Here is an 8,373-nt window from a genome sequence, read left to right on the forward strand (position 1 = left end):
AGAGCCATCCGTCAATGTTATCAATATCCAAGGACCAAACAATGAGTGTGAAGTCACCACTCGAAGAGTGCGATTTAACATCGCAGGCCCACCTATTACACCAACACCATCAGCTCCATCAGAAAGCCAGTACAATATCTTGGAACACCTTGGGAACATGCCAGCCAAATCTCCATTTTAGACCTTCTTCGCATTAGTCTTGTGTACAAGAACATCCTTGATAGTTCTCTCATAGAATCTTGTGTCCCTTCTGATATCAATGCTACTAATTTTCATAATCTTGTTGGACACCTCTCATCCTCATGTGCCCTATCATTCAAACCCACCGACATACCCGTGGTCGAGCCAGATCACACCCTTCCACTTCGCATAGCCATCATGGTATCCAAATTTGCTATGAAAAGAGTAATGATAGATAATGGATCAGCCTTGAATATTTGCACCCTAAAATTCATAAAACAAGTTGGGTATACTAAGGCAGATATCATCAGTGAGGTTATCACCATCAAAGCTTATGACAACTTGGAAAGAACCACAGGACGAACTATTTTGCTGCCAATCATGGTTGGGCTGGTCATCCAAGAGACACTCTGCCATGTTATTAATCTAAACCTACCATTTAACATCCTCCTTGGTCGCCCATGGATTCATGCCATGAAAGCCGTTCCATCCACTTACCATCAGTGCGTCAAATTTCCGCATCAAGGCACTGAGGTAACCATCCATGCCGATCCAAAACCCTTTGCTTACTGCAATGCGGTTGAAGCTTCATATACAAACCATTGCCCTGGAATTGATATCGGCACATCCATCGCCAGCTCATCCCACACTTATAATGACCCAAAAACCATCCTCGCCTCTACCCTGTCTACCGTGAAGATCAATAACAAAGGTTGTGGAGAGTATAGTCTGTCAGATGCATTTGCTGTCAGGGCACTCCCACTTGATCCACATGCCCATGGACGATCGACATATCACAAAGCTAAGGAGATTCCACCTCCTTGATACAAATAGTTTGGCCCAACAACCTTTGTATCCTCGAAAATCCCTCTTCATGAGGAGCTCACTCCAGATATCAACAAATGGTTACATAAGGATGCACCTCAAAGAAATCAAGCACGCCTTGATCACTTTAGCCAAAAGTATCCCCAAGAACATAAGCTCATCACTAAAAAATGGAACTATCAAGGTGGTGGTCTAGGACCAGAAGAAAGAGGCATGCAGTGCTCCATCGACACACACAAGTGGGAATCGAAGTCAGGTCTTGGCTTTGGCATACCCACAACTGGGGGCACCAATGAGAATGGTCAAGCTTTTTCAAACATTCACCGCAACCTTGTCGAAATCGAAGACATTCCTGAGGAAGTTGAAAAGAGAGCCTACGACGATATCCTAGACCAAATCTCCCTCGGAGACTCTATTCTCCAAGAACTATCCATCCACCTCAATTACCTACCACTCACCCATCCACAACTCATAGATTGGGACCAACCAAGTGTCATACACATCGATGAGTTCACATCAAAGGAGGCACTTCTAAGATTCATGGGATCTGAAACTCCTCACAAGAAAACAAAGCCAGATTCTGCCTATATCTACAAGCTAGATCCCAAGGGGTATTTTGGAGAAAATCCCCAACCTAGTTCCAATACACCCAAAACTGTAACTAAGGTGAATCTAAGACTAGCTAAGGCAACGAAGAGAACCCCTCATCAAGAAAATCTAGAGCCACAAGAAGAACATGAGGATTTAGCATTGCCTCCTCAAGATAATCGACTAGAGGTGTCTTCTATTCTAATTGAGGATACTCGAGAAGTCAACATTGGTTCTTCAGAGATCCCCAGACTTGTTCACATTGCTACATCCCTATCACAAGACCAAGCTGACCTCCTCTTTGAGGTCTTAAGAGAGAAAATTGGCCGATTTGCATGGTCATATCAGGACATGCCAGGACTTGATCCAAAGCTTGTAGTTCATCATCTTGCAGTTGATCCAAAGATCAAGCCCGTCAGACAAAAGCTTAGAAAAATGCACCCCAAGGTGGCATTATTGGTCAAAGCTGAATTAGAAAGAATGTTAGCTGCTAAGGTTATCCGACCTATTGACTACTCAGAGTGGATCTCCAACATGGTCCCTGTCACTAAACCTTCCGGTGACATCAGAATCTGCACTGATTTTAGAGATCTTAACAAAGCTTGTCCAAAAGATGATTTTCCCTTGCCCAACATAGATATGATTGTAGATCTTACAGCTGGACATGAAATTTTGTCCCTCATGGATGGATTTTTTGGGTATAATCAAATCAAGATTGCAAAAGAGGATCAGCATAAGATAGCATTCACTACCCCTTGGGGAACCTTTTGCTACAACATGATGCCTTTTGGCCTAAAGAATGCTGGGGCTACCTATCAAAGAGCTATGACAGCCATTTTTCATGATCTCATCCATAGCATTTTGGAGGATTATGTGGATGATATCTTGGTCAAGTCTCATACTTTCATGGATCATCTTGCTAACCTGGAGAAAGTCTTTGATAGGTTAGCCAAATATCATCTCATGCTGAATCCCAAGAAATGTGTCTTTGGGGTCACATCTGGCAAGCTTCTAGGCTTTATAGTTTCTAAACAAGGTATAGAGATCGACCCCAAGAAGGTCAAGGCTATCTTAGACATGCCTCCTCCCTAGACACTGTGACAGCTTCACTCTCTTCAAGGAAAGCTCCAATCTATTTGACGCTTCATCTCCCAGCTTGCAGATAAGTGTACACCATTTTTACATTTATTGAAGAAGGATGAGAACTTCAAGTGGGATCCTTTATGTCAGCGCAACTTCGACCATCTCAAGTAGTATCTCATCAATCCCCCAATCTTGGTTCCACCAGTTCCTGGTCGTCCCTTGATTTTGTACATATCAACAACACCTACTGCTCTAGGGGCACTTCTAGCATAGCTTAATGACTACAACAGAGAAAGAGCCATCTACTACATCAGTAGAACCCTAGTTGGTTATGAACTCAATTACACTCCTATGGAAAAAGCTTGTTTGGTAGTTGTTTTCTCAACTCAAAAGCTTTGCCAATACATGCTAAGTCATACCATCCAACTAGTCTCCAAGATTGACCCTCTCAAGTATATGCTCTCTAGAACAGCACTTACAGGCCATTTGGCCAAATGGGTTATGCTCCTTAGTGAATTTGACATCCAGTATGTGGATAGAAAGGCAATCAAAGGGCAAGCTATAGAAAATCACCTAGCTGATGCACCTCTAATAGATGCTTATCCATTGATCACAGAATTTCCAGATGAGCATATCTGTCTAATTGAAGAACAACCCCCATGGAAACTTTATTTTGATGGCTCATACACATCTCATGGTTCAGGGGCAGGAATATTGTTGGTCACACCTCAAGGAGATTACATTCCAAAAGCCTTCAAGCTACAATTCCCTAGCACCAACAATATAGCTGAATATGAGGCCCTCATAGCAGGATTAAAGATAGCTACAGAATGGAACATTGTTGAGCTACAAATATTTGGCGATTCTCAGTTCATCATCAAGCAAGCCCTAAATGAATATCAAACCAAAGATGAAAAGCTATTACCCTACAAAGAGCTAGTTGATCAGCTAACCCAACATTTTACAAAGCTTCAGTTTACACAAGTGCCTCGAATATAGAACAAAGCAACAGATGCTATGGCTACTATAGGCTCGCTCTTGGAAATTCCCCAAGCAGCTACACAGTATGAGTTTTTAGTGGAGCAACTCCTCACACCCGCCTATGCGAATGAGGATTCAAACCGTGTTTGTATCTTGGTTGGTCCCCAATCCCCTTGGTACCATGAGATTCACGTTTACCTTAACGATGGTATCGTATCCCCTCACCTCACACATACCCAACGCCAAAACCTCATCCAAAAATCATCCCGCTATGTTATCATAGCCAATACCCTATATCGTCGGGGTTATCACGATACTCTCTCTTGATGTTTAAACCAAAATGAGGCTGCGATGGTGTTAAAGGAAGTACACTCTAGACTTTGTGGTGCCCACATGAGTGGTATTGTCCTAGCACAACAAATCCTTAGAGTAGGCTACTATTAGCCTACCATTGAAGAAGACTCCTGTGACTTTGTCAGAAAGTGTCTCCCATGTCAGCAGCATGCAAAGCTTGTGCACGCTCCAGCACAAGATCTACAACCTATTGCACCACCTTGGCCTTTCGCTTGTTGGGGCCTTGATCTAGTTGGAACTATCACACCCCTCTCATCTGATGGACATAAATGGATAATAACAGCTACAAACTATTTCACTAAATGGGTGGAAGCAGTCTTCCTAGTCTTAGCTATAGGAGTTCAGGTCTCCAAGTTCATCTTGTACCACATTGTTTCTTGCTTTGACATCCCATCCACCATCTTCACCGACCACGGAGGTAACTTTGAAAATCTCAACATGGAAGAATTATGCACTTCCCTCTGCATCCATCACCACTTTTCTAGCCCATATTTCCCACAAGGTAATGGCCAAGTAGAGGCAACTAACAAAACCCTCCTCAAAATTCTAAAGAAAGTTGTCAATGATTCCGGCCGTGATTCGCACCTACATATAAATCCAGCCCTATGGGCCTATCGAACTTCCTTCTGTACATCCACAGGCACAACTCCATACTCCCTAGTCTATGGTGCTGAAGTGGTACTACCTATAGAGGTTGAACTTTCCTCCTTGTGCATATCTTTGCAAGGGCAAATATCAGATGAAGAATATAGAGTAGCTCGACTCACCCAGGTAGATCTCTTAGACGAGAAGCGACAACAAGCCTATGATCATCTCACAGTCTATCAAACTCGTCTCAAAAGAAATTTCAACAAGAAGGTGCTTCCACGACACTTTCAGCCAGGTGACATGGTCCTCAAAGAAAACATGAAAGTCCAAGTAGATCGAGAAAAGAAAGGCAAGTTTGAACCTACATGGCTTGGTCCTTATGTTGTCACTGTTCCTTTGGCTCTGGAGCTTATCAGCTATCTACACCAGAAGGAGAACTCTTGAATGATCCTACTAACATCATTCATCTCAAGAAGTTCTATGCTTGAAGATACTTGGTATACCCAGCTTTTGAAAAATACAAAAGAAAAAAATAGTAAAGAGAAATAAGCGTCCAATGGTGAAAACTTGGCAATTCAAGCACCTTGGATAGGTACCTTGGTGAAAACCTGGTAATTTAGGCGCCTTGTGTACTAAAGACTAATCCATTATCTATCACTATCCTATCCCTCATCCATTCACCCACCATCCCATAAGACACACTTGCTTGTTCCCTTGGTGTTCCAACCAAATATCCAAAATCTGATGAAGCTTGTAAATACCTCCTGTACAGCTTGTAAATCTTGTACCAAAGCTTGTATTATACCTTGTAAATCTTGTACCATACCTTGTCTATCTAAATCTTGTCCAAGGTTTGTACAATATTCCAGCCTATAAATAATCCTGTATCCTAGCTTGTATACTATCACGTGCACACACAAAACCCCATTTTCACTTAAGCTTTTCGCAAACCATCTACCTATCCACCTATCACCTATTATAGACATCCCATCCTTCACAAACATTTCCATCTCACAAAAACCAAAACATGAACAAACTTGTACATTTGTAACATATCTTGGTCCATCAGCTTGTACATCCTCTTTAGCTTAGTACCACTGTATCTATCCAGCATTCGTGTCAGCTCATCCTTGATCAGCATCTTGCACCCATCACACATCTTGGTTAGCTATTCCAACGCATCCTTTAGCTAGATTTCCTATCACCAAAGTGTTATCTTTCTTAGTTCATCTTGCCAGATGCATCACTCATCCAAATCCACCAGCTTCAGTGCTCTCCGATAGGTCCTTGCAGGATATAGCTTTCCTCATGTCTGATCTTGGTCCGTTAGTACCTTGTCCTACCCATCTCGTTGGCAAACGGCTCTCTTTTGGATTTTCACTTTCTTTTGATTTGGGATCTTCCCTTTTGGGTCTTGAAGTATCTTTTCCAAGCAATCTCCTGGTTCCCTCCTCAAGGTTGCCACGATCTTCCATATCATGGTATGCTGCGAATGGGGCAATTAGAGCATAAGGTCTTGATCAGGTCTTTCGTTTGTTTTTCTTTTCTGCTTGTGGGTTCTCCAGTGTCATTTCCATGCTGCTTCCTCTAGGATTCATGTGTGATGCTGGGGCAATCCTTGTGTATTTTTTTTGAGTTAGTTTGTTAGTCCTTTGGACGGTTGGTGAAAAGGCCTTGATGTTCTTGGTAACCTTGGCAATTAACCAATAGTCCTATAGAAAATCTAGTGCTCAACTACATGGTGGTACTTCTCTTTGAAGTATCCCCCCGCTCAAAAAGCTTCAATGGTTTTCCTTCATCTCCATTATCCCCCATCCATATCCAGCATCCGTCTCTCCTACCCCAGCTTATGCATCAGTATCTCTTTGAATCACTCATCACTCTTAGCTTTAGGGATCCACAATCCTAGTCTTAGGGATCCACCAATCCAAATCAACCCACCAAGCCTCATCTTTCGACATCCACAATCCTAGTCCTAGGGATCTTCGAAACCCATCTTCCGCCAATCTAACTCTTTGAAATCCTGTTGCATCAGCTTTATAATCCCCTCATCCATCTCCCTATCCTGGATTCTTTTTTATAGCGCTCCGGTCCTTCATCCTTTGCAATCCCTGAGATCTTAAGCCCTCTTCCTCTTGTGCCTCTGATTCTCCCTTTATCATTCTCCCATAGTAAGAGTTTGAGCCAACTAAACCTCTTCTCTTAATCCAATTTGAGTCTCCTTGCTCATCCCAGATTCTTATATTTTTCAAGAAGCCATCGAGCCTCGCTTTCTCTCCCCGCTGCCTTCTTGAGGGGGCATCTCACAGTCCATTCTCTCCTCTTCTGCTCTAGCCTTGGGCATCTTATTTTCTTATCTTTGATGCCATGCCACTTGCGGCATCACATCAAAGAGGGGCAAAATGTAGACACCTAAAAATCCTTTAAAAAATAAAGTATTTTTATTTTTTGAAAAAATACCTGATGACATCATCATTTATTAATTAATTACTTAATTAATTAATTAATTAATTTTTATGCCATTAAATCCCTTTATCTTAATTAAAAATATTTAATTAAGGAATCCCTCCCAAAAATGTTTAAATCTTATTTAAACATTATTTCCTTATTTATTAATTATTTAATTAATAAATTGACCAAAAATCCTAAAATAAATAAATAATTTATTTTTTGCCCAAAACTTGGCTAATGTCCTTATGACCAATAACCTCTTCCAAAATCTTCTAATCCTTCTTTAATTTCAATTAAAGGCTAATCCCATCATTTCCTACCCCTAATCCCAACTCAAAATATTTAATTAAGATTAAATATTAATCCTCATGTTTATTAAAAAAGTTTTAATAAATATCTCCTCAACCCAAACCCTTGAAATAAATAAAACTTTATTTATTTCCTAAAAATCTAATTTATCCTCATCCTAAGAAGTTCTAGACTCTTCTAGAAAGTCTTCATCCTCATCCTAGGAAATTCTAGACTATTCTAGAAAGTCTTTATCCTCATCCAAAGTCTAGACTCTTCAAGAAGATGTCTTTAAACCTAATCCTAATCCCCTCCTAACCTTGTCACATTCCCTAAACATGGGTTAAAACTTACTAACCCAAGCCAAAGTTAACAAATATCTCCTCCTTCACCCACCCTCATTAAATGCCATCCACTTGCCTATCCCTAAGCTAATCTTAAACCATCCTAATCCATCTTCTAATCATTTGCACACGCCTAAACAAGCTTAAAACCTTCCTAATCAAGTCCAAGTCGAAATTTCTCTCATCACCCTCAAAATATCTCAACCATAAAACTTTATGAAGTCCACTAGGTCATAAATGACTCTTACAAGCCCTTTTATTGCTCTTACAAGTCATTATGAGAGTCTTTATGAAGATTTTATCCCTTGAGCCTCCTTTTTTGACTCATCCTTCCCCTTTCCTCCATCCTCTCACCATGTGACATGTGTCACTCCATTTGAACAACAACAATCTCAGTTATTATCAAATCACTTCGTATCAAAGGATCCATCTATGAAGGAAGAATATCTGCATTATCATGTTGTCAAAAATAAGCATCTATATTTAACAATAAGGCTACCTTCATTTGTGATGGAACTTAGGTAAATCTTCATAAATCCCTAAAGATTCTATTAAGGTTTCATCTTTAGGGAAAAAATCTAAAGTAGGTGCTTGATTCATGTCTATAAGAAGTGGGTTAACCAATTTCAACTGACCAACACATATATTCTTAATAGTAAGAGGAAAAGTTGGTGGTTTTTTTTATAAGGAT

Source organism: Cupressus sempervirens, chromosome 5, assembly GCF_028749045.1.
Source record: "Cupressus sempervirens isolate cs-2001-9-10 chromosome 5, ASM2874904v1, whole genome shotgun sequence".
In the NCBI taxonomy this organism is placed as follows: domain Eukaryota; kingdom Viridiplantae; phylum Streptophyta; class Pinopsida; order Cupressales; family Cupressaceae; genus Cupressus; species Cupressus sempervirens.